This window comes from Somniosus microcephalus, unplaced genomic scaffold (assembly GCF_052327205.1).
Source record: "Somniosus microcephalus isolate GS21.2 unplaced genomic scaffold, FLI_Smic_1.0 unresolved_chr4, whole genome shotgun sequence".
In the NCBI taxonomy this organism is placed as follows: Eukaryota; Metazoa; Chordata; class Chondrichthyes; order Squaliformes; family Somniosidae; genus Somniosus; species Somniosus microcephalus.
Window position 1 is genome coordinate 11,280,202 of NW_028225182.1, and position 25,055 is coordinate 11,305,256.

Sequence of the window (25,055 nt, forward strand, 5' to 3'; positions counted from 1 at the left end):
ACTCTGATCTCTCTGTCCTCGGGCTATTGCATTGTTCCAATGAAGCTCAACGTAAGCTCGAGGAACAGCACCTCATCTTTCGACTGGGCACTTTGCAGCCTGTTGGAATCAACATTGAGTTCAACAATTTCACATAATTATCCCTGCCCCCATTTTTCATGCAGTATGATTTTTGCCATGCCCATTTGCAACATTTTATCTTTCCTGCCTCTTACAAAAGTACAGGATGTTCGTTCTATTTCTTCCTCCCCTCCTAACCCCGCCCCCCTGTCTCTGCACCTGCTTAATATCTGTTACATCTCCAACTTTTTCCAGTTCTGTTGAAGGGTCCCAGACCTGAAACGTTAACTCTGTTTCTCTCACCACGGATGCTGCCTGGCCTGCTGAGTATTTCCAGTATTTTCTGTTGTTATTTCAGATATCCAGCATCCGCAGTATTTTGTAATTATATTGAAGTCAACTCATCCCTGGGACCATTCGCTCTTTGTGCGTGTCTCTCTTTCTTAGTCTCTATCTGTCTCTCTCTCTTTGTCTCTGCCTCTCTCTTTGTCCCTGTCTCTCTCTCTGTCTGTCTGTCTCTTCTGTCTCTTTCTCACTCTGTTCACAGGTCCATTCTAGTTCTGAGCAAACACTGCAGCGCTCAGTTCCTCGTTAGTATAGTGGTGAGTATCCCCGCCTGTCACGCGAGAGACCGGGGTTCAATTCCCCGACGGGGAGGCTTTTTCTTTTAACAACCCCAATTTTTTAACTTCTTCCCAGCTCCTTGAAATGCTCCTTGGAAAAGTTGAACTGGAAAAGTTCAAGTGAAATAATTTTAAAACATTTACTGGCATTTGAATAACTGTATAAAAACTTCCTGCACCTGTTCCTCGTTGGAATCGTGCTCTCCTTCTATTTCCCTTTCACTGTTGTGTGGGGCAGAGAAGAGTCATAACGGCACAGAATGAGACCATTGAATGCTTCATTAAATTCATTTATTTTGAACATGTGACCAATTATTCTTACTTCCGTGGTGTGAAATGATATTTATTTGGAGATTTCTATTATGCTTATGGGATTCCGTACATACAGCATCGTAGGAATCCCCTGTGTGATTCGTTGGCCTGGCCAACGGATGATGCCGAACCGTGAGCGTCAATGGTATCTGTGGGCCTTTATGCAGGCCCAAGACCGCAAGAGTGCGAAGCTCCGGAGACACCAGTTAATTGGGATTTGTTTCTCAGTTCGGAGGCGTAAGCCGGCGACAAAGCTCCGATCGCAATTTCAAGGCCCATCGTATTTTAGGAGGCTGGTTTAAAATGTTCATTACTTACGACATCAGGAATCTGGGACAAATTTTGTTCAATATAACCGGACCGGTTATTGCAGAGAATAAAAATGTTCCACTCGAACATATCCACCCGGGTTCAATTTGGGAACTGTTGTTGTAGGAGGCGAACATGATAGTCGCTGCACTACGGAAACCACGGCAAAGCGAATCAGCAGCGAACATAAAATCTCATGGTGATCATTTTCAGATTCAATGCAGTCAGCCATTAAATAAAGTGAAATAATTTTACAGTGAAAAGATTTGGAAGTGTTACTCGTATCTGTGCCTTTAACTAAAGTTTTTGGTGTCTGACTCCCGTTCATGTCTCTGAATAAGAAAGAGAGGCTTGACGTTGACCAGACTGCACTGTGCCTGATGTTTGTGAACTCATCCTTTATATTGAGCGGTTTCTCATTCTTTGATCGGCGTCAGGTTTAGCTCAGCGGTAACTTCGCAGCCTCAACTTAATTGTATAGCTCGACCTCCTTCTCACCGCTGGCGTTGCATGGTGATTTTATTGTCATATTCAATCCCCTTCTTCTACACCGAAACAAATTGTAGCTGTGATTTTAAACCTATGCTGCGTGATTCATAGCGATCACCTTTAAATGATTCAGAAAACCAATCCTTTCACCTGCGCCACACGGTTTCGAATACTGGTCAGCAAAGTGACTTTTATAACAGATTTTAAATCACACCCTGATGAAATTGACTACATTCAGCTGATTTGAAAAAATTAGAATTGTATAAATTACCATTACTTACCCCATAACTTTCATTTGCAGAACGAAAGAATTAATAGCTTTACTATTTAAAAATATTCTGTTTGTCTATTCTTCCGACCAAAGTGAATAACCTCACATTTCCTACATTATATTCCATCTGCCACCTTATTGCCCGCCCACTCACTTAATCTGTCTATATCCCATTGTAGGCTCTTTGTGTTCTCCTCACAGCTTACTTTCCCACCTAGCTTTGGATCATCAGAAAACTTGGATACATTACACCCTGCCCCTTCATCTAAGTCAGTAATATAGACTGTAAATAGCCGAATCATGCACACTTGATCCTTGCGGCACACCACTAGTTACAGCCTGCCAGTCTGAAAATCACCCGATAATTCCTGCTCTCTATTTTCTGTCCGTTAACCAATCCTCTATTCTTGCTAATACATTACCTCCAGTCCCATGAGCCCTTATCTTGTGTAACAAGCTTTAACGTGTTTCCTTATCGAATGTCTTTTGGAAATCCAAATATGCTGCCTCCACTGGTTCCCCTTATAGTTCCAATGAATGTCTGAAGCAGAACATCCCGTTGTGCGAATGGAGCCTGTTTGTTGGACAATGCTACATGTAAGGAAGGAGTGTGGTAAGGAGATAAAGGAAGTGATACTCTGGTAACAAGGTCGGGTAATAAAAATAGAAAGTGCTGGAAACACTCAACAGGTCAGGCAGCAGCTGTGGACAGAGAAGCAGATTTAACGTTTCCGGTCGAAAACCTTCCATCAGAAGGTGGGCAGTTGTGTTAACTTTCAGAGTTAACGCAGTCAGGTTTGCAATCAAGTGAAATAATTTCACAGTGAAAAGATTGTAAGTGTTACTCGCATTTGTGCCTTTAATTAAAGTTTGTGGCGTCTGACTCCCGTTCATGTCTCTTCTTCCTCCGTTGAATAAAACAGGAGGGGCTGGACGTTGACCAGACTGCACTGCCCCTGATATCTGTGAGCTCAACCTTTTTATTGAGTGGTTTCTCGCCCTTTGATCGGCTGCAGTGTGACGGTTACCGTGTTCGCCTCACACGCGATGGATCCTCGGTGAATCAGTTTACTCTCACTCAAAGTTATCTATTTAGTGAAGTGAAATAAGAGCAATTAAAGAATAAGTGATCAGTCACTGCAGCCCTTTTGGTTAGAGAATGTACTCGGAAGCAAGCTTAAACAAAATGCTCTCGCCCGCGATCGAACCGGGAACCTTCCGCGTTGAAAGCAAACGTGATAGCCACTACACTAAGGCAACCGCTGACTAATGACTTTTAACAGAGGGGAACTGACCAGTGAAGCAACTCTCTGCTGATTGGTTCACCTTAAACAGCATCACTCATGTAAAGGATGAGCTCACTAATATCAGGCGCAGTGCAGTCTGGTTAATGTCAAAACCCTCCTTTCTTGTTAAACAGAGGAAGAAGAGACATGAACCGGAGTCAGACGGCACAAAATTTAATTAAAGGCACATATACGATTAACACTTACTTGCAATCGTTTCACTGATAAAATCTTTCACTTGACGTAAAAGCTGACTACGTTGAATCTGAAAATGAGCACCGTGGGATATTTTGTTCACTACTGATTCTATGCTCTGTGATCAGCTGTGCAGCAGTGTCCGTAGTGTATCGGTTATCACGCTCCCCTCACACGCGGAAAAATCCCCGGTTCGAGCGCAAATAAACACAATACATTCGCAAAAATTTTATTCTGTTCAGTGAATAGTCCTGTTAATTTTAGCAAAAGTTGCCCCAGATTTCTGCTTTCCTAAGCAATTAATATTTTAAACGAGATTCCTAAAATGCAATGTGTAAAATGAGATATAGTTAACAGTTGATTACTTACAAAGGGCAAAATGCGTTATTGAAGTGCGTATCGCCTTTCTTTCATAGAATACATAGATACATAGAAGATAGGAGCAGGAGTAGGCCATTCGGCCCTTCGTGCCTGCTCCGCCATTTAATGAGATCATGGCTGATCCTTTAATTCAGTATCCCGTCCCCGCCTTCTCTCCGTAACCCTTAACCCCTTTTGCCCGTAGAAATATATCTAATTCCCTCTTAAATATATTTAATGAGCTGGCATACACTGCCCTCTGTGGCAATGAGTTCCACAGGTTCACCACTCTCTGAGTGAAGAAATTCCCCCTCATCTCTGTCCTAAATGGTTTAGCCCTTATCCTTAAATTATGTCCTCTAGTTCTGTTCTCACCCGCCAAGGGAAACATTCCTTCTGCATCCAGTCTGTCTAGACCTGTCAGAATTTTATACACTTCTATGAGGTCCCCTCTCAATCTTCTAAACTCCAGTGTGTACATCCCTAATCTACATAGTCTCTCCTCATAGGTCATTCCCGCCATTCCTGGTATCAGCCTGGTGAATCGCCGCTGCACCCCCTCCATGGCAAGAACATCCTTCCTCAGATGAGGCGACCAAAACTGTACACAGTACTCGAGGTGTGGTCTCACCAGTGCCCTGTACAGCTGCAGCAAGGTATCCCTGTTCCTGTATTCTAACCCTTTTGCTATGAAGGCCAGCATACCGTTTGCCTTCTTGACCGCCTGTTGCACCTGCATGCTCGCCTTCAGTGACTGGTGTACAAGAACACCCAGGTCTCTCTGTACTTCCCCCTCTCCCAATCTATTGCCATTTAAATAATAATTTGCCCTCTCGTTCCTGCACCCAAGGTGGATAACTTCGCACTTGTCCACATTATAGTGCATCTGCCATTTATCCGCCCAATCGCCCAGTCTGTCCAAATCGCTCTGGAGCTTCCTGGTCTCTTCCTCTGAGCCCACCCCCCCTCCTAGTTTAGTGTCGTCTGCAAATTTGGAAATGCTGCATCCGACTCCCTGATCCAGGTCATTAATGTAAATTGTGAACAGCTGGGGGCCCAGGACAGATCCCTGTGGTACCCCACTTGTTACTGCCTGCCATTCAGAAAATGAGCCGTTTATTCCAACTCTCTGTTTTCTATCTGACAGCCAGTTCCCTATCCACGCCAAAACCTTCCCCTTTATCCCATGAGCCTCAATTTTCCATGCTAATCTTTTATGTGGGACCTTATCGAAGGCCTTTTGGAAGTCCAGGTACACCACATCTACTGGCTCTCCCCCATCTATTCTACCAGTTACTCCCTCAAAAAATTCCAATAGATTAGTCAAGCACGATTTACCCTTTGTAAATCCATGTTGACTCTGTCCTATCCTGTCCCCATTTGCTAAGTGCTCCGCTATTTCATCCTTAATGATGGACTCCAGCATTTTGCCCACAACTGATGTAAGGCTTACAGGTCTGTAATTACCTGCTTTTTCCCTACCCCCCTTTTTGAATAGTGGGGTAACGTTAGCTACCCTCCAATCCATCGGCACTGTTCCCGAGTCTAATGAATTCTGAAAAATCATCCTTAGTGCATCCGCTATCTCAAGGGCCACCTCCTTCAGTACCCTAGGATGCATGTTATCAGGCCCTGGGGATTTGTCCACCTTCAATCCCTTTAGCTTCCTTAACACCATATCCTTAGAGATATTGATTTGCGTCAGTTCCTCCTTTGCCAATGTCCCTATTTTTCCCGATATCCCAGGGAGGTTTTTTGTGTCTTCCTTCGTAAAGACTGACCCAAAGTATGCATTTAGTTGATCTGCCATTTCCTTATTTCCCATTATATATTCCCCCGTATCTGACTGCAATGGACCAACTTTGGTTTTCACCAGTCTTTTCCTTTTGATATACTTATAAAAGCTTTTGGAGTTAGTTTTTATATTTTCCGCCAGCTTGTTTTCGTAAGCTATTTTGCCCCTCTTGATTATGCCCTTTGCCCTCCTTTGCTCTATCTTAAACTGTTCCCAATCTTCCGCTCTGGCGCTTTTTTTGGCTATTTTATACGCCCTATCTTTGGATTTTATGCTGTCTCTAATTTCCCCTGTTATCCACGGTTGAGTCACCTTTTTAGATTCTGTAAATTATGGTAATCGGTTATTTAATAGTGATTGCAAAAGATTCAACTGCAGGTTGAATAGTGGCCGGCGACACGAGCGCTCGTTTGGGATTTGGGGCTTCACTGAAATTCATTCAAACAACCGAAGCGAAAAATCGATCCCCGAGAACGCCGCTTCAAACCTAGCCAGGTGAGGAGCTAACCATTGCAAAACCATTTTGTGTGTGTGGCTATTCTTGATGACCAGAGCACGGGAGACCGAGACAGTGACTTTGCCTTTTCGACCTGTCTTCTGAAGCGCCGCCCGGTCCCACTGCTACAGTTAATGAGCTGTTAGGATGTTAATGTATCCGGGCTGCAGGAGGGCGCTCCAGGCGCAGCAGAGGAGTCTCTGCATTAGTTCTCCGTGGAAACGGTAATTTCCCCTTCGCTCTTCGTCCTCTCTATATCCCTGTGCTTTTGTGTCTCTATTTCTCCCCCGGCTCAGTTTCCGGAATCATAACACGGTGTGGGGCATTTTTGGAGACGCGTTTTCTTTGTTTCTTATTGAATGGACACTCAGACAGACCGATTGAAACTGCACTTTGAATCCCGTCGCTGACCCTGTGTTTTCCTATTAATCTGTGTTGTTTTGCTTCCACATTCTCAATGAGAAAGTCCCCAGCCTCAACTTTTAAATAAAATAAGGCCCACCTCGTCAAATTGCGACACGCGCGGCGGAGATTCCCTAAATCAGCGCCAACTTTCCCCAAATCCTCCTTACAGTACCGCAACCCAAACTGTGTCCTATATGGGAAATACCATTGAGAATTACTTCACTCACTGTAACGCTGCCATTTGAATGGCATAATTCGCCTGTCAATGCGTGTTTTATTAAAACTGAACCAATCATGCAAACTATTTCAATTTTCATATTTACTATACTTGAATGGAGAAAATACTTTAAATTGCCTCTGCCCACTTTCGAACCATTGAGTTTTCGGAATGCGATCACCATTACACACCGGAAACCCTCCAACACTCGAGTACATTGCATTGTAGCGACTCAATAGGAACAGGAGGAGGCCATTCAACCCCTCGATCCTGTTGCGCCATTCAATTAGATCAGGGTTGATCTGTATCTTCATTTCATCGACCCGCTTTGTTTCCTTAACCCGTAATAACCTTACCCAACAAAAAGTTATCGCCAGTAGCGGCAATCTTGAGCCTGAATCCAGCTGCACTCCCGGATCCGGACAGAAAAGGCTTCTCACTGACGGCCACCCTGCAGATCAATGAATTACATTTCTGAACTTCAGGGATTCGGAGATTCCAGGGTTTAAAATGGAACAAACGATGAAATGGGCCTCACTGTGGATCAGTTTTCTCTCACTCAGAGGTATCTGACGAGTGAAGTTAAATAAAGAACAAGGGAGGAGCCGCTGTAGCCCTATTGACAGGGGAATAAACTAGCCATACATCTCTCACGTTTCCCAATTCTAACAGAAGTGTAATCGACTTGAAACGTTCACTCTGTTTCTTTATCCACATATACTGCCTGACCTCTTGAGAAGTTCCACCATTTTCCGTTTCTATTTGAGATTTACAGCATTTGCAATAATTTTCTTTTGTCACTTAAAATAAACCCGCTGGTTGTTCATCCACAGCAGCATTAAACATAATGTTCCCGCCCGGGCTCGAACCGGAGACCTTTCGCGTGTAAAGCGAACGTGATAACCACTACACTGCGGGAACTGCTGAGTCCGTATTTTCAACAGAGGGGAACTGACCAGTGAAGCCCCTCTGTGCTGATTGGTTCAGCTGAAACAGCATCAGTCAATATAAAGGAGGAGCTCACAAATATCAGGCGCAGTGCAGTCTGGTCAACGTCAGCCCCTCCTTTGTTATTCAACAGAGGAAGAAGAGACATGAGCGGGAGTCAAACGTCACAAACTTTTATTAAAGCTACAAATACGAGTAACACATACTTCCAAATCGTTTCACTGAAAACTTCTTTCATTGATGAAAAAGCTGACTGCGTTGAATCGGAAAATGTGCCCTGGGCGATATTTTGTTCACTACTGATTCTATTATCTGTGGGCTATGCCGCAGCGGTTGGCGTAATGTACATGTTATCATGTTCGCCTCGCACGCGAATTGTCCCGGGTTCGAGCCCGGGCGGGAAACATTTGCATTCGCCAGGATTTCGTTATGTGCAGTGAACGATCCTGTTCGCTTTCAATAAAGTTGCGCCAAATTTCTGCTTTCATAAGCAATTAGCAATTTAATCGAGATTCCAAAAATACAATGTGTAAAATGAGATATGGTTAACAGTTGAAAACTTACAAAGGGAAAATCCGTCATTGAAGAGCGTTTACGCCTTTTTTGCATTCTGTAAATTATGGTAATCAGTTATTAAAGGGTGATTGCAAAAGATTCAACTGCAAGTTGAATAGTGGCCGGCGACACGAGTGCTCGTTTGGGATTTGAACCGTGGGCTTCTCGGAAATTTAAACAAACACCGAAGCGAAAATCGGACTACCGAGAATGCCGCTTCAAAGCCTAGCCAGGTGAGGAGCTAACCATTGCAAAACCATCGTGTGTGTGTGGCTATTCTTGATGAGCAGAGCACTTTAGACCGAAACAGTGACTTTGCCTTTTCGGCCTGTCTTCTGAAGCGCCGCCCGGTCCCACTCCTACAGTTAATGAGCTGTTAGGATGTTAATGTATCCGGGCTGCAGGAGGCCGCTCCAGGCGCAGCAGAATAGTCCCTGCATTAGTTCTCCTTGGAAACAGTATTTTCCCCTTCGCTCTTCCTCTTCTCTATATCCCTGTGCAGTTTCCTGAATCATAACAGGGTGGGGACATTTTTAGAGACGCGCTTTTTTTTATTACTTATTGAAAGGACAGCCAGACAGGCCGATTGAAACTGCAATTTGAACCCTGTCGCCGACCTTGTGTTTTCCTATTAATCTGTGTTGTTCTGCTTTCCACATTCTCAATGAGAAAGTCCCCAGCCTCGATTTTTAAATAAAATAATGCCCAGCTCGTCAAATAGCGACACACGAGTGGGAGATTCCCTAAATCAGCGCCAACTTTCCCCAAATCCTCCTTACAGTACCGCAACCCAAACTGTGTCCTTTTTGGGAAATATTATTGAGAATTACTTCACTCATTGTAACGCTGCCATTTGAATGGCATAATTCGCCTGTCAATGCGCATTTTATTTATACTGAACCATGCATGCAAATTATTCCAGTTTTCATAATCACTAAACTTGAATGGAGAAAAGGCATTAAATGGCCTCTACCCACTTTCGAACCATTGAGTTTTCGTGCGTTAGCGGAATGCGATAACCACAACACACTGGAAACCCTCCAGCACTCGGGTGCATTGTATTGCATTGACTCCATAGGAAGAGGAGGAGGCCATTCAGCCCCTCGAGCCTGTTGCGCCATTCAATTAAATCAGAGCTGATCTGTATCTTCACTCCATCTACCCGCTTTGGTTACGTAACCCTGAATACGCTTACCCAACAAAAATCTATCGACAGTACCGGCAATCTTCAGCCGGAAGCCATCACCTCTCCCGGATCCAGACAGAAACGGTTTCTTACTGACTGCCACCCTGCAGATTCATGGATTACATTTCTGAACTTCAGCGATTCGGAGACTCCAGTGTTTAAAAGTGAACATAAGATGAAATGGGTCTCACTGTGGATCGGTTTTCTCTCACTCGAAGTTATCTATTCAGTGAAGTGAAATAAAGAACAATTAAAGAACAGGGGAGAAGCCGTTGTAGCCCTTTTGACAGGAGGATAAATTCGCCTCTGGTTGCTCGCCAAACCTCCAACGTGACAACCGCTACACTGCGGACACCCCGGCTCTATAGCAGCAGCAGAGGGGACCTGACTCAGTGAACTCCCTCTGTGCTGATCGGCAATGTGTTGCCTCACTTTAAACAACTTCGGTCCCACACTGAAAGCTCTCAGTCCTTCTTCTCCGCTGCCCTTTACAAAAAATGTCACTGATTCCCCCCGCACACCCCGAACGTGTTCTCTTCCGCACCCACACAGTGGGGCCGCTCACCCTCCCCCTGCCTGATCACGATCAGCCATGTCACCCAGTTTGTAATATTAAACCCATAACAAGCGCCCCGCAAAGAGAGTCTGTAACCTAAATCTGTAACAGAAAGTACTGGGTTTATTAACGGTGATGCAAGCAATTATAACTCGTCTCACAGACTAGAATTACTTTTATAAAGTGAACTGTAGCCAAATCTTTTGTCACGCTGAATTCCTTGATTAAGAATCATAACCGGGTGAGTTCCAGTCGACCACCAGGGACCAGCTATGATTCTTGTATCAACCTGAATATGATTGGGAGCTGTCTAGACCTCGTGTCGCAACGGTAGTGCGCCTGATCCCGAGGCTGCGTGTTCAAATGACGTCGGGGTCATGGTTGCTTTGCAGCTCATATGAGTCTGGATAAATAATATATAAATGGTTACATCACAACAATGAGAACTTGAATTAGATGTATTTTATTAGATTGGTTTCTGGGATGTAGGTCTCGCTGGCAAGGCCAGCATTTATTGCCCATCCCTGAGGTGCTGGTCAGCCACTGTAGTCGCCTTTCACCACTTACAGAACTACATCATAGAATCAGAGAATGGATACAGCATAGAAAGAGGCCATTCGGCCCGTCCAGCCCGCGCCGGCTCTCTGCAAGAGCCCTTAAGCTAGTCCCACTCCCCCGCCCTTTCCCCATAGGCCTGCACACTTTATTCCTTCAGTTACTTATCCAATATTTACATGTATCGGTATTATTTATTCATTTATTTGGGTGAAGCTGTCGCATTCAAAAATATGTTCTGGCTATTTATTTCTGTCTTACTTTTAAATTACACGCAAATGACTTTATGCAGAACACCGATACACACAAATACATTGATCAATAACACACAGATACATTCACATTTATTCATCACCAGCGCAATGATACACCCAAAATCCATTTAGAAGAATCACAGTTTCAAACACAGATATTTATATATTAATGTCCTGAAGTATGTTATAAAAATAAAGAAAATAAATATACAACTGACTCCAGTATTTTTACATGTATGTGTAACCTTTAGGTCGATGACCTTTCACCATTAATTCTCTATATACATATATAGAACTGGAAGATGCCAGCGCGCCATGTGAGATTACATTTGATTTGTGGCTCTTGTACAGCCGGCATGATGGAAATAGAAGAGGTTCGAGCACTTTAATGAGGTTTCCAATGAAGATAGATGCACCCCAATAAATGGAAAAATATTTCAGATATAATGTAAATAGATCTATAAGCTGCAGAGTCATGAAATGCTATACATGTAAACACGCGAAATTCATTTGTATCCAATACAGATTGACTTATTCTAATTACGATTATTGCGTCACTTTACTTCAGTGTTCCCTGGCAGTCTCATGATTAGAATTCGGCACTCTTACTGTCCGGGTTCAATTCCCGGTCAGGGAAGTCATTTTTATAACAGTTTTTTATTAAATTAAACTAATTTTGTTACAACTCTAACACGCATCTAACCTGGAAAATTGTCTTAATTATTATTAATTAACCGATAATCTTAATTTACAGAATGACATAAATGCTAAAGATACTTCACTAACATATATTGTGCTTTCTATGTGATGAACTGTTATGCATATCTTATTTTACACCATGGCCCGGATTTTACGGTGCTTCGTTCAGCGAATGCACAGCATAGGCTATTGTACACCTTCAGGACGACTACACAAGTGCCAGGTATCCGCACGCCCTGAATTTGCGATCTGTCAAGTTTCGCTTTGACAGATTCACCGCATCCGCTACAACATCACTTTTGCTGTCACAGAGTTGGGCTAACTACTGCCCAGCGAATGCCCAGAAAACCCTTACACCTGATAATAGCAGGCATAAGGCTTTCTTTTACCATCGTAAGGGTTAAAATCAGTATTAAAATATATTTTGAACGTGATATAAACATACACTTACATTTAAAATTCGTTTAGGTAAATTTTGTTACGTTTTAAAATGTTACATTTATGTTTCAAAACATTCAATTTTTATTTTAAATCATAGATTCATAGAATCATAGATGATACGACACAGAAGGAGGCCATGCAGCCCATTGAGTCTGCACTGGCTCTTTGAAAGAGCTCTTCAAATAGTCCCACTCCACTGCTTTTCCCCATAGTCCTGCAAATTTCTCCTTTACAATGATTTATTCAATTCACTTTGGAAAGTTACTATTGTGTCTGCTCCACCGCCCTTTCAGGCAGCGCATTCCCGATCACAACAACTGGCTGTGGTAAAAAAAACTCATCTCCCCTCTGGTACTTTTGCCGGTTAGGTTCAATTAGTCTCCTCCAGTTACCGACCCTCCTGCCACTGGAAACAGATTCTCCTTATTTACTCTTATCAAAACATCTTGTAAATTTAAAAACATCGATTAAATTTCCTCTTAACCTTCTGCAGGAAACAATTCCAGCTTCTCAGTCTCTCAACATAACTGAAGTCAACTCATCCCTGGGACCACTCGCTCTTTGTGCTTGTCTCTCTTTCTTTGTCTCTATCTGTCTCTCTCTTTTTATCTCTGCCTCTCTCTTTGTCCCTGTCTCTCTCTCTGTCTCTCTGTCCCTTCTGTCTCTTTCTCACTCTGTTCACAGGTCCATTCTAGTTCTGATCAAACACTGCAGTTTTCAGTTCCTCATTGGTATAGTGGTGAGTATCCTCGCCTGTCACGCGGGAGACCAGCATTCAATTCCCTGACGGGGAGGATTTTTTATTAACAACCCCAATTTTAAACTTCTTCCCAGCTCCTTGAAATGCTCCTTTGAAAAGTTCAAGTGAAATAATTTTAAAAGATTTACTGGCATATGAAGAACTGTATAAAAACTTCCTGCACCTGTTCCTCGTTGGAATCGTGCTCGCCCTCTATTTCCCTCTCACTGTTCTGTGGGACAGAGAGGAGTCATAACGTCACAGAATGAGACCATTGAATGCTTAATTAAATTCATTTATTTTGAACATGTGACCATTTATTCTTACTTCCGTGGTGTGAAATGTTATTTACTTGGAGATTTCTATTATGCTTATGGGATTCCGTACATAAAGCATCATAGGAATCCCCCTGTTAGATTGGTTGGCCTGGCCAACGTGAATCCAGGGATGCTGCCGAACCGTGAGCGCCAATGTTATCCGTGGGCCTTTATGCAGGCGTACGCCAGCAGGCCCAAGACCGCAAGTGTGCGAAACTCCGGAGACACCAGTTAATTGGGATTTGTTTCTCGGTTCGGAGGCGTAAGCCGGAGCCAAACCTCTGATCGCAATTTAAAGGCCCATCGTATTTTAGGAGGCTGGTTTAAAATGTTCATTACTTACAACATCAGGAATCTGTGGCAAATTTTGTTCAATATAACCGGACCGGTTATTGCGCAGAATAAAAAGGTTCCACTCGAACATATCCACCCGGGCTCGATTTGGGAACTGTTCATGTAGGAGGCGAACATGATAGTCACTGCACTACGGAAACCGGAGCGTTAGTGTCCACGGAAAAGCGATTCATCAGCGAACATAAAATCTCCTGGTGATCATTTTCAGATTCAATGCAGTCAGCCATTAAATAAAGCGAAATAATTTTACAGTGAAAAGATTTTCAAGTGTTACTCGTATCTGTGCCTTTAATTAAAGTTTGTGGCGTCTGACTCCCGCTCATGTCTCTGAATAAGAAAGGAGGGGCTTGACGTTGACCAGACTGCACTGTGCCTGATGTTTGTGAGCTCATCCTTTATATTGAGCGGTTTCTCATTCGTTGATCGGCCTCAGCATCAGCTCAGCGGTAACTTCGCAGACTTAACTTAATTGTAAGCTCGAACCCACTCTCACCGCGGGCGTTGTATGGTGATTTTATAGTCATATTCAATCCCCTTCTTCTACAAAGAAACAAATTGTAGCCGTGATTTTAAACCTATGCTGCGTGATTCATAGCGATCACCTTTAAATGATTCAGAAAACCAGTCCTTTCACCTCCACAACACGATTTCGATTCCTGGTCAGGAAAGTGACTTTTATAACACAGTTTTTAAATCACAACCTGATGAAATTGACTACATTCAGCTGATATGAAAAAATTAGAATTGTATAAATTACCATTACTTACCCCATAACTTTCATTTGCAGAACGAAAGAATTAATTGCTTTGCACCATTTAAAATTATTCTGTGTGTCTATTCTTCCTACCAAATTGAATAACCTCACATTCCCCTACATTATATTCCATCTGCCACCTTCTTGCCCGCACACTCACTTAATCTGCCTATATCCCATTGTAGGCTCTTTGTGTCCTTCTCACAGCTTACTTTCCCACCTAGCTTTGTATCATCAGAAAACTTGGATACATTACACTCTGTCCCTTCATCTAAGTCAGTAATATCGACTGTAAATAGCTGAAGCATGCGGACTTGATCCTTGCGGCACCCCACTAGTTACAGCCTGCCAATCAGAAAATGACCCGATAATTCCTACCCTCTATTTTCTGTCCATTAACCAAACCTCTATTCTTGCTAATACATTACCTCCAGTCCCATGAGCCCTTATCTTGTGTAACAAGCTTTTACGTGTTTGCTTATCGAATGCCTTTTGGAAATCCAAATATGCTGCCTCCACTGGTTCCCCTTATAGTTCCAATGAATGCCTGAAGCAGAACATCCCGTTGTGCGAATGGAGCCTGTTTGTCGGACAAGGCTACATGTAAGGAAGGAGTGTGGTAAGGGGATAAGGGAAGTGATACTCTGGTAACAAGGTCGGGTAATAATAATAGAAAGTGCTGGAAACATTCAACAGGTCAGGCAGCAGCTGTGGAGAGAGAAGCAGATTTAACGTTTCCGGTCGAAAACCTTCCATCAGAAGGTGGGCAGTTGTGTTAGGTTACCCTATTAAACGTGCAAAATGTCACGTAGTAGAGGTAAGGAAAAGATATCAAATGTTTGGAACAGATACTTTAGATGTTGGCCTTTATAGTGAGAGGTTTCGAGTACAGGAGCAAGGATGTCTTGCTGCATTTGTACAAGGCCTTGGTGAGACCATACCTAGAGTATTGTGTGCAGCTTTGGTCACCTTATCTGAGGAAGGATGTTCATGCCATGGAGGGAGTGCAGCGAGGATTCACCAGACTGATACATGGGATGGCAGGAATGACGTATGAAGACAGATTGAGATGATTTGGCTTATATTCGCTTGAGTTAAAAGAACGAGAGGGGATCTCATTGAAACTTACAAAATTCTATCAGGACTAGACACACTAGATGCAGGAAGAATGATACCGATGGTGCGGGAATCCAGAACCAGCGGTCACAGTCTAAGGATAAGGGGTAAGCCACTAAGGGCTGAGATGAGGAGGAATTTCTTCACCCAGAGAGTGGTGAACCTGTTGAATTCTGTACCACAGAAGGCAGTTGAGGCCAATTCATTAAATATATTCAAGAAGGAGTTAGATATATTTCTTAAGGCTAAAGAGATAAAGGGATATGGGGAGAAAGCAGGGACAGGGTACTGAATGTGGATGATCAGCCATGATCTCATTAAATGGCGGAGCAGGCTCGAGGGGCCGAATGGCCTACTCCTGCTCCTATCTTCTCTGTTTCTCTGTGAATGGAGCAGGTGAACTGCTGAATCCCACTTTTTAGGGATGTCCCAATGTCATTACAGTGGTGTGAAAATAAATGAGTTCCGCTTGGTAATTAAAAGTAAAGACTGTCAGAAGTGGGATTCGAACCCACGCCTCCAGAGGAGACTGCGACCTGAACGCAGCGCCTTAGACCGCTCGGCCATCCTGACTTGTTCCGTTAACTTCTGCATCTCATCACTTCCGCATGAAGAACGTTTCCGTCCGGGTGCTTGTTCAATACTGATGAAGGCTCAGTGACCGGGATATCATCTCCCCCGGGGTTTTCCTGAACTTGTGCTCGGTGTATGGGGAGGTTTGTCCTGGGTCCCTGGTATCTTGCAGCTCCAGGGATGGGCAGTAACAATCTGAGCTCTGGAGCTGGGGAAAAGCGAAAAATTAATGGATTTAACCCAGGGGTTTAAATTGTTCTGCAAACCATGAACCAGGTTCATCTGAATTCCAAGGTGTGTAAGGAAATCAAGCATCAAAAGCCCTTTCATTAACCACAGGGATTCAGGCAATTTTTTGATCGCAAAGCGCTTTCTCACCTTGTCAATATCTCTCGTGTATTTGCCGGTGTTTCCCGATTCTGCCTGTCTCTCTGGCTCTGATTATTCTGTGTGACCACCTGCAGGTTGATTTTGAGCGAATACCTGTGCTTGTGTCTTGTCACATTAAATAAATGAGGAATTGTGGCGCCTCTTTCCCTGACACTGGGGAAAGAGTGAGACAGTCTTTGGAGCAAGAGTCTGGTTATTGTGAAACGGCAAAGAAAACAATAAATCTTAAATTACCCGGAAGAACATTGACCCCGACGTGATTTGAACACGCAGCCTTCTGATCTGGAGTCAGACGCGCTACCGTTGCGCCACGAGGTCCGAAAATATAAACCGCGCTGTTTTCATATACACACGTTCCACAAACACTGTTTCATTCCTCCTGCCTTCTCCTGATTCCTCAGTGTCATTCACAGAAGCGCCTGATGCCCTCATTTGTTTAACGTACCAAGCAGACACAAACACAGGTATTCCTTCAAAATCAACCCGCAGGTGGCCACAGACACAATAAACAGAGCCAGAGAGAAAGACAGAATCGGGAATCTCCGGGAAATAGACAAGAGATATTGACAAGGACTAAAGCGCTTTGCGATCAGAAAATTGCCTGTGGTTAATGAAAGGGATTTTGCTGCTTGAGTTCCTTATACGCCTTGGGCTTCTGGAGAACTTGTTTCGTTGTTTGCAGAAACGCGGCTCAGACATGCTGTTGTGACCGGGCCGGGCCTGACTGCAATCAGCGACAAGGAAATTTAGTTTCGACCGGCCCGGCTAGCTCAGTCGGTAGAGCATGAGGTTCTTAATTTCAGAGTCGTGGGTTCGAGCCCCACGTTAGGCGGTATTTATTTTGTTAAACTTTTATGTTGCTTTCAAAGCGTCATTAATTGAGCGATAACCTTGTTTTGCACAAGGAAAGAAATGCGAACTGAGAAAATACTGCAGATGCTGGAAATCTGAATTGAAACAGAAAATGCTGGAGATACTCAGCAGGTCAGGCAGCTTCTGCGAAGAGAGAAACAGAGTTAACGTTTCAGGTCGATAACCTTTCGTCAGAGATAATGGAACAGATTTTGAAGCAAATGCAGGGGATTCTATGAGACCATGCCTGATCTCCTGCCTCAAATCCATTCACCGGCCCTATCGCCATATCCCTTGATGCCCTTACCAGACAGAAATCTACCGACTTCTGTTTTGAAAATACCCAATGACTGAGCCTTCACAGCCATCTGGGGTAGAAAATTCCAAAGATTCACCACCCTCTGTGTGAAGAAATTTCTTCTCCTCTCAGTCCTGAATGGCCTAACCTTTATCCTGAGGTTGTGGCCCCTGGTTCTAGACTCCCCAGCCAAGGGAAACATTCTCCCAGCATCCAACCGATCAAATCCTGTAATAATTTCGCATGCTAAATGAAATCCCCTCCCATTCTTCCGAATTCAAGAGATTGCAGGCCTAGTTTACTCAATCTCTTCTCATACGAGTTCAGTGACAGTCTTGCAAATGGTGACTTGATATTCGGTAGTGGGGTCATGGTCCAGGCGGAGGTAGGAGGAGGTGTTGGAGAGTTGGCGTACAGCTTCCGCTAGGTAGAGGTCGGTTCGCCAAACAGCAACAGCACCACCCTTGTCAGCAAGTTTTGTGCTTTGCATGTTAACTGTTAACTGTTACCCATATCTCATTTTACACAATATATGGGCTACTCCAGCTCCTAATTCTTTTGTTTTATTTGTTATTTCCACACACAGGAGAGCAATCTCGCCCCTGGACAAGCAGAAGGAGCAAGTTCCAACAAAATGATTGCGCAAACGTGATAATTGCTACACTGTGGAACCGTCTCCACTTTCAGTACCAGGTCAGATGGAAATGTTAGAATTTTTTGAGGATGTAACTGGTAGAATAGATAAGGGAGAACCAGTGGATGTGGTGTATTTGGACTTTCAGAAGGTCCCACATAAGAGATTGGCGTGCAAAGTTAAAGCACATGGGATTGGGGGTAAGGTACAGACTTAGATAGAGAACTGGTTGGCAGACAGGAAGCAAAGAGTATGTCTAAACGGGTCTGTTTCCAAGTGGCAGGCAATTACTAGTGGGGTAGGGCAGGGATAAGTGCTAGGACTCCAGCGACTCACAATATATATTAATGATCTAGAAGGTTGAACTAGATGTAATAACTCCAAGTGTGCAGACGACACAAAGCTGGGTGGGCATGTGTGCTGTGAGGAGGATGCAGAGAAACTCCAGTATGATATGGAGAGGTTAGGTGATTAACAGAAGCATGGCAGACGCAGTTTAATATGGATAAATGTGAGGTTATCAACTTTGGTGGCAAAAACAGGAAGACAGCTTATTATCAGAATGTCAATAGATTGGGAAAAGGGGAACTGCAATGAGACCTGGGTGTCCGTGTGCACCAATCGCTGAAGGTAAGCATGCAGGTGCAGCAGGTGGTTAAGAAGTCAAATGTTGGCCTTGAAAGTGAGAGGTTTCGAGTACAGGAGCAAGGATGTCTTGCTGCATTTGTACAAGGCCTTGGTGAGACCATACCTAGAGTACTGTGTGCAGCTTTGGTCACCTTATCTGAGGAAGGATGTTCTTGCCATGGAGGGAGTGCAGCGAAGATTCACCAGACTGATACATGGGATGGCAGGAATGACGTATGAAGACAGATTGAGATGATTAGGCTTATATTCGCTAGAGTTAAAAGAACGAGAGGGGATCTCATTGAAACTTACAAAATTCTAACAGGACTAGACACACTAGATGCAGGAAGAATGATCCCGATGGTGCGGGAATCCAGAACCAGCGGTCACAGTCTAAGGATAAGGGGTAAGCCACTAAGGGCTGAGATGAGGAGGAATTTCTTCACCCAGAGAGTGGTGAACCTGTTGAATTCTGTACCACAGAAGGCAGTTGAGGCCAATTCATTAAATATATTCAAGAAGGAGTTAGATATATTTCTTAAGGCTAAAGAGATAAAGGGATATGGGGAGAAAGCAGGGACAGGGTACTGAATGTGGATGATCAGCCATGATCTCATTAAATGGCGGAGCAGGCTCGAGGGGCCGAATGGCCTACTCCTCCTCCTATCTTCTATGTTTCTATGTGAATGGAGCAGGTGAACTGCTGAATCCCACTTTTAAGGGATGTCCCAATGTCATTACAGTGGTGTGAAAATAAATGAGTTCCGCTTGGTAATTAAAAGTAAAGACTGTCAGAAGTGGGATTCGAACCCACGCCTCCAGAGGAGACTGCGACCTGAACGCAGCGCCTTAGACCGCTCGGCCATCCTGACTTGTTCCGTTAACTTCTGCATCTCATCACTTCCGCATGAAGAACGTTTCCGTCCGGGTGCTTGTTCAATACTGATGAAGGCTCAGTGACCGGGATATCATCTCCCCCGGGGTTTTCCTGAACTTGTGCTCGGTGTATGGGGAGGTTTGTCCTGGGTCCCTGGTATCTTGCAGCTCCAGGGATGGGCAGTAACAATCTGAGCTCTGGAGCTGGGGAAAAGCGAATAATTAATGGATTTAACCCAGGGGTTTAAATTGTTCTGCAAACCATGAACCAGGTTCATCTGAATTCCAAGGTGTGTAAGGAAATCAAGCATCAAAAGCCCTTTCATTAACCACAGGGATTCAGGCAATTTTTTGATCGCAAAGCGCTTTCTCACCTTGTCAATATCTCTCGTGTATTTGCCGGTGTTTCCCGATTCTGCCTGTCTCTCTGGCTCTGATTATTCTGTGTGACCACCTGCAGGTTGATTTTGAGCGAATACCTGTGCTTGTGTCTTGTCACATTAAATAAATGAGGAATTGTGGCGCCTCTTTCCCTGACACTGGGGAAAGAGTGAGACAGTCTTTGGAGCAAGAGTCTGGTTATTGTGAAACGGCAAAGAAAACAATAAATCTTAAATTACCCGGAAGAACATTGACCCCGACCTGATTTGAACACGCAGCCTTCTGATCTGGAGTCAGACGCGCTACCGTTGCGCCACGAGGTCCGAAAATATAAACCGCGCTGTTTTCATATACACACGTTCCACAAACACTGTTTCATTCCTCCTGCCTTCTCCTGATTCCTCAGTGTCATTCACAGAAGCGCCTGATGCCCTCATTTGTTTAACGTACCAAGCAGACACAAACACAGGTATTCCTTCAAAATCAACCCGCAGGTGGCCACAGACACAATAAACAGAGCCAGAGAGAAAGACAGAATCGGGAATCTCCGGGAAATAGACAAGAGATATTGACAAGGACTAAAGCGCTTTGCGATCAGAAAATTGCCTGTGGTTAATGAAAGGGATTTTGCTGCTTGAGTTCCTTATACGCCTTGGGCTTCTGGAGAACTTGTTTCGTAGTTTGCAGAAACGCGGCTCAGACATGCTGTTGTGACCGGGCCGGGCCTGACTGCAATCAGCGACAATGAAATATAGTTTCGACCGGCCCGGCTAGCTCAGTCGGTAGAGCATGAGGTTCTTACTTTCAGAGTCGTGGGTTCGAGCCCCACGTTAGGCGGTATTTATTTTGTTAAACTTTTATGTTGCTTTCAAAGCGTCATTAATTGAGCGATAACCTTGTTTTGCACAATGAAAGAAATGCGAACTGAGAAAATACTGCAGATGCTGGAAATCTGAATTGAAACAGAAAATGCTGGAGATACTCAGCAGGTCAGGCAGCTTCTGCGAAGAGAGAAAGAGAGTTAACGTTTCAGGTCGATAACCTTTCGTCAGAGACAATGGAACAGATTTTTAAGCAAATGTAGGGGATTCTATGAGACCATGCCTGATCTCCTGCCTCAAATCCATTCACCGGCCCTATCGCCATATCCCTTGATGCCCTTACCAGACAGAAATCTACCGACTTCTGTTTTGAACATACCCAATGACTGAGCCTCCACAGCTATCTGGGGTAGAAAATTCCAAAGATTCACCACCCTCTGTGTGAAGAAATGTCTTCTCCTCTCAGTCCTGAATGGCCTAACCTTTATCCTGAGGTTGTGGCACCTGGTTCTAGACTCCCCAGCCAAGGGAAACATTCTCCCAGCATCCAACCGATCAAACCCTGTAATAATTGTGCATGCTTAATGAGATCCCCTCCCATTCTTCCGAATTCAAGAGATTGCAGGCCTAGTTTACTCAATCTCTTCTCATACGAGGTCAGTGACAGTCTTGCAGATGGTGACTTGATATTCGGTAGTGGGGTCATGGTCCAGGCGGAGGTAGGAGGAGGTGTTGGAGAGTTGGCGTACAGCTTCCGCTAGGTAGAGGTCGGTTCGCCAAACAGCAACAGCACCACCCTTGTCAGCAAGTTTTGTGCTTTGCATATTAACTGTTAACTGTTACCCATATCTCATTTTACACAATATATGGGCTACTCCAGCTCCTAATTTTTTTGTTTTATTTGTTATTTCCACACACAGGAGAGCAATCTCGCCCCTGGACAAGCAGAAGGAGCAAGTTCCAACAAAATGATTCCGCAAACGTGATAACTGCTACACTGTGGAACCGTCTCCACTTTCAGTACCAGGTCAGATGGAAATGTTAGAATTTTTTGAGGATGTAACTGGTAGAATAGATAAGGGAGAACCAGTGGATGTGGTGTATTTGGACTTTCAGATGGTCCCACATAAGAGATTGGCGTGCAAAGTTAAAGCACATGGGATTGGGGGTAAGGTACAGACTTAGATAGAGAACTGGTTGGCAGACAGGAAGCAAAGAGTATGTCTAAACGTGTCTGTTTCCAAGTGGCAGGCAATTACTAGTGGGGTAGGGCAGGGATAAGTGCTAGGACTCCAGCTACTCACAATATATATTAATGATCTAGAAGGTTGAACTAGATGTAATAACTCCTAGTGTGCAGACGACACAAAGCTGGGTGGGCATGTGTGCTCTGAGGAGGACGCAGAGAAACTCCAGTATGATATGGACAGGTTAGGTGATTAACAGAAGTATGGCAGATGCAGTTTAATGTGGATAAATGTGAGGTTATCAACTTTGGTGGCAAAAACAGGAAGACAGCTTATTATCAGAATGTCAATAGATTGGGAAAAGGGGAACTGCAATGAGACCTGGGTGTCCGTGTGCACCAATCGCTGAAGGTAAGCATGCAGGTGCAGCAGGTGGTTAAGAAGGCAAATGTTGGCCTTTATAGTGAGAGGTTTCGAGTATAGGAGCAAGGATGTCTTGCTGCATTTGTACAAGGCCTTGGTGAGACCATACCTAGAGTATTGTGTGCAGCTTTGGTCACCTTATCTGAGGAAGGATGTTCTTGCCATGGAGGGAGTGCAGCGAAGATTCACCAGACTGATACATGGGATGGCAGGAATGACGTATGAAGACAGATTGAGATGATTAGGCTTATATTCGCTAGAGTTAAAAGAACGAGAGGGGATCTCATTGAAACTTACATAATTCTAACAGGACTAGACACACTAGATGCAGGAAGAATGATCCCGATGGTGCGGGATCCAGAACCAGCGGTCACAGTCTAAGGATAAGGGGTAAGCCACTAAGGGCTGAGATGAGGAGGAATTTCTTCACCCAGAGAGTGGTGAACCTGTTGAATTCTGTACCACAGAAGGCAGTTGAGGCCAATTCATTAAATATATTCAAGAAGGAGTTAGATATATTTCTTAAGGCTAAAGAGATAAAGGGATATGGGGAGAAAGCAGGGACAGGGTACTGAATGTGGATGATCAGCCATGATCTCATTAAATGGCGGAGCAGGCTCGAGGTGCCGAATGGCCTACTCCTGCTCCTATCTTCTATGTTTCTATGTGAATGGAGCAGGTGAACTGCTGAATCCCACTTTTAAGGGATGTCCCAATGTCATTACAGTGGTGTGAAAATAAATGAGTTCCGCTTGGTAATTAAAAGTAAAGACTGTCAGAAGTGGGATTCGAACCCACGCCTCCAGAGGAGACTGCGACCTGAACGCAGCGCCTTAGACCGCTCGGCCATCCTGACTTGTTCCGTTAACTTCTGCATCTCATCACTTCCGCATGAAGAACGTTTCCGTCCGGGTGCTTGTTCAATGCTGATGAAGGCTCAGTGACCGGGATATCATCTCCCCCGGGGTTTTCCTGAACTTGTGCTCGGTGTATGGGGAGGTTTGTCCTGGGTCCCTGGTATCTTGCAGCTCCAGGGATGGGCAGTAACAATCTGAGCTCTGGAGCTGGGGAAAAGCGAATAATTAATGGATTTAACCCAGGGGTTTAAATTGTTCTGCAAACCATGAACCAGGTTCATCTGAACTCCAAGGTGTGTAAGGAAATCAAGCATCAAAAGCCCTTTCATTAACCGCAGGGATTCAGGCAATTTTTTGATCGCAAAGCGCTTTTTCACCTTGTCAATATCTCTCGTGTATTTGCCGGTGTTTCCCGATTCTGCCTGTCTCTCTGGCTCTGTTTATTCTGTGTGACCACCTGCAGGTTGATTTTGAGCGAATACCTGTGCTTGTGTCTTGTCACATTAAATAAATGAGGAATTGTGGCGCTTCTCTCCCTGACACTGCGGAAAGAGTGAGACAGTCTTTGGAGCAAGAGTCTGGTTATTGTGAAACGGCAAAGAAAACAATAAATCTTAAATTACCCGGAAGAACATTGACCCCGACGTGATTTGAACACGCAGCCTTCTGATCTGGAGTCAGACGCGCTACCGTTGCGCCACGAGGTCCGAAAATATAAACCGCGCTGTTTTCATATACACACGTTCCACAAACACTGTTTCATTCCTCCTGCCTTCTCCTGATTCCTCAGTGTCATTCACAGAAGCGCCTGATGCCCTCATTTGTTTAACGTACCAAGCAAACACAAACACAGGTATTCCTTCAAAATCAACCCGCAGGTGGCCACAGACACAATAAACAGAGCCAGAGAGAAAGACAGAATCGGGAATCTCCGGGAAATAGACAAGAGATATTGACAAGGACTAAAGCGCAATGCGATCAGAAAATTGCCTGTGGTTAATGAAAGGGATTTTGCTGCTTGAGTTCATTATACGCCTTGGGCTTCTGGAGAACTTGTTTCGTAGTTTGCAGAAACGCGGCTCAGACATGCTGTTGTGACCGGGCCGGGCCTGACTGCAATCAGCGACAATCAAATATAGTTTCGACCGGCCCGGCTAGCTCAGTCGGTAGAGCATGAGGCTCTTATATTTCACAATCGTAGGTTCGAGCCCCACGTTAGGCCGTATTTATTTTGTTAAACTTTTATGTTGCTTTCAAAGCGTCATTAATTGAGCGATAACCTTGTTTTGCACAATGAAAGAAATGCGAACTGAGAAAATACTGCAGATGCTGGAAATCTGAATTAAAACAGAAAATGCTGGAGATACTCAGCAGGTCAGGCAGCTTCTGCGAAGAGAGAAACAGAGTTAACGTTTCAGGTCGATAACCTTTCGTCAGAGATAATGGAACAGATTTTTAAGCAAATGTAGGGGATTCTATGAGACCATGGCTGACCTCCTGCCTCAAATCCATTCACCGGCCCTATCGCCATATCCCTTGATGCCCTTACCAGACAGAAATCTACCGACTTCTGTTTTGAACAAACCCAATGACTGAGCCTCCACAGCCATCTGGGGTAGAAAATTCCAAAGATTCACCACCCTCTGTGTGAAGAAATTTCTTCTCCTCTCAGTCCTGAATGGCCTAACCTTTATCCTGAGGTTGTGGCCCCTGGTTCTAGACTCCCCAGCCAAGGGAAACATTCTCCCAGCATCCAACCGATCAAACCCTGTAATAATTGTGCATGCTTAATGAGATCCCCTCCCATTCTTCCGAATTCAAGAGATTGCAGGCCTAGTTTACTC

The 25,055-nt window shown here is 44.3% G+C and overlaps 9 non-coding genes across 9 annotated transcripts; 2 read left to right on the top strand and 7 right to left on the bottom strand.

The window, feature by feature from the left end:
• Window positions 1-7,666: 7,666 nt before the first annotated feature.
• trnav-uac (transfer RNA valine (anticodon UAC)) lies at window positions 7,667-7,739 on the bottom strand. Its single transcript has one exon. It is a non-coding gene; the product is annotated as a tRNA-Val (tRNA).
• An 8,043-nt stretch (window positions 7,740-15,782) lies between these two features.
• trnal-cag (transfer RNA leucine (anticodon CAG)) lies at window positions 15,783-15,865 on the bottom strand. Its single transcript has one exon. It is a non-coding gene; the product is annotated as a tRNA-Leu (tRNA).
• Window positions 15,866-16,501: 636 nt separating this feature from the next.
• trnaw-cca (transfer RNA tryptophan (anticodon CCA)) lies at window positions 16,502-16,573 on the bottom strand. Its single transcript has one exon. It is a non-coding gene; the product is annotated as a tRNA-Trp (tRNA).
• Window positions 16,574-17,014: 441 nt separating this feature from the next.
• On the top strand, window positions 17,015-17,087 carry trnak-cuu (transfer RNA lysine (anticodon CUU)). Its single transcript has one exon. It is a non-coding gene; the product is annotated as a tRNA-Lys (tRNA).
• Window positions 17,088-19,455: 2,368 nt separating this feature from the next.
• Window positions 19,456-19,538, bottom strand: trnal-cag (transfer RNA leucine (anticodon CAG)). Its single transcript has one exon. It is a non-coding gene; the product is annotated as a tRNA-Leu (tRNA).
• A 636-nt stretch (window positions 19,539-20,174) lies between these two features.
• trnaw-cca (transfer RNA tryptophan (anticodon CCA)) lies at window positions 20,175-20,246 on the bottom strand. Its single transcript has one exon. It is a non-coding gene; the product is annotated as a tRNA-Trp (tRNA).
• A 441-nt stretch (window positions 20,247-20,687) lies between these two features.
• On the top strand, window positions 20,688-20,760 carry trnak-cuu (transfer RNA lysine (anticodon CUU)). The gene has a single exon. It is a non-coding gene; the product is annotated as a tRNA-Lys (tRNA).
• A 2,367-nt stretch (window positions 20,761-23,127) lies between these two features.
• Window positions 23,128-23,210, bottom strand: trnal-cag (transfer RNA leucine (anticodon CAG)). The gene has a single exon. It is a non-coding gene; the product is annotated as a tRNA-Leu (tRNA).
• A 636-nt stretch (window positions 23,211-23,846) lies between these two features.
• On the bottom strand, window positions 23,847-23,918 carry trnaw-cca (transfer RNA tryptophan (anticodon CCA)). The gene has a single exon. It is a non-coding gene; the product is annotated as a tRNA-Trp (tRNA).
• Between the last annotated feature and the right edge of the window lie 1,137 nt (window positions 23,919-25,055).